This window comes from Neomonachus schauinslandi, chromosome 10 (genome assembly GCF_002201575.2).
Source record: "Neomonachus schauinslandi chromosome 10, ASM220157v2, whole genome shotgun sequence".
NCBI lineage: Eukaryota > Metazoa > Chordata > Mammalia > Carnivora > Phocidae > Neomonachus > Neomonachus schauinslandi.
Window position 1 is genome coordinate 78,146,259 of NC_058412.1, and position 676 is coordinate 78,146,934.

Below are 676 nucleotides of genomic sequence, written 5' to 3' on the forward strand. Positions count from 1 at the left end.
ATTTTCTTTCCCACTCTCTCCTTTTAGAGTCAAAGATTTTTTTTTTTCTCAAGAAAGAAACACAAACATTTAGCTAACTGGCCTTGGTAACACCTTTATAGAATATAGTAAGATGGAATGACTACATTTTAGTGCTAAGTAGTAGAAAGCCTCTGATAAGGAAAAAAAAAATCACATTGCTCTTTAGATAAGATAGAACAAAAAGAGAGATGAGGAGTACATAAATAAAATGTATACAAACTCTAGAATCCTTCATACAATTTTGTCAGTTTTATTTTTGCCCATTCTAGAATATTCTGTGTCCTGCTATCCCATAATAGATTACATAATGTCTGAAGAGCCCTTTCTTTCAATGTTATCCAGTCACCAACATTGATTCCTTCATTTACTTCCATTTATTCTCATGAGGACTATCTTTCTCGTCTAAGGGGAGCTGGCCTGACCTTTGGGTAGTGCAACTGAGAGAGCCACCCTGGACTCCCACACTTGGGAGATGCTTTGGGCTAATCCACCTTATTCCTCTTTTCTGAGCTTCATTAAAATTTATTTTTGTTTATTTTGAGATTTCTATCATTACTGACATCTCAAGGGGCCTATGAAAGTGCAGACTCTTGCAGGACAGCCCTGGGAAAGGACATGGCTCTATTATCCTTTAACCTCTGTATCTGGTGGAAAC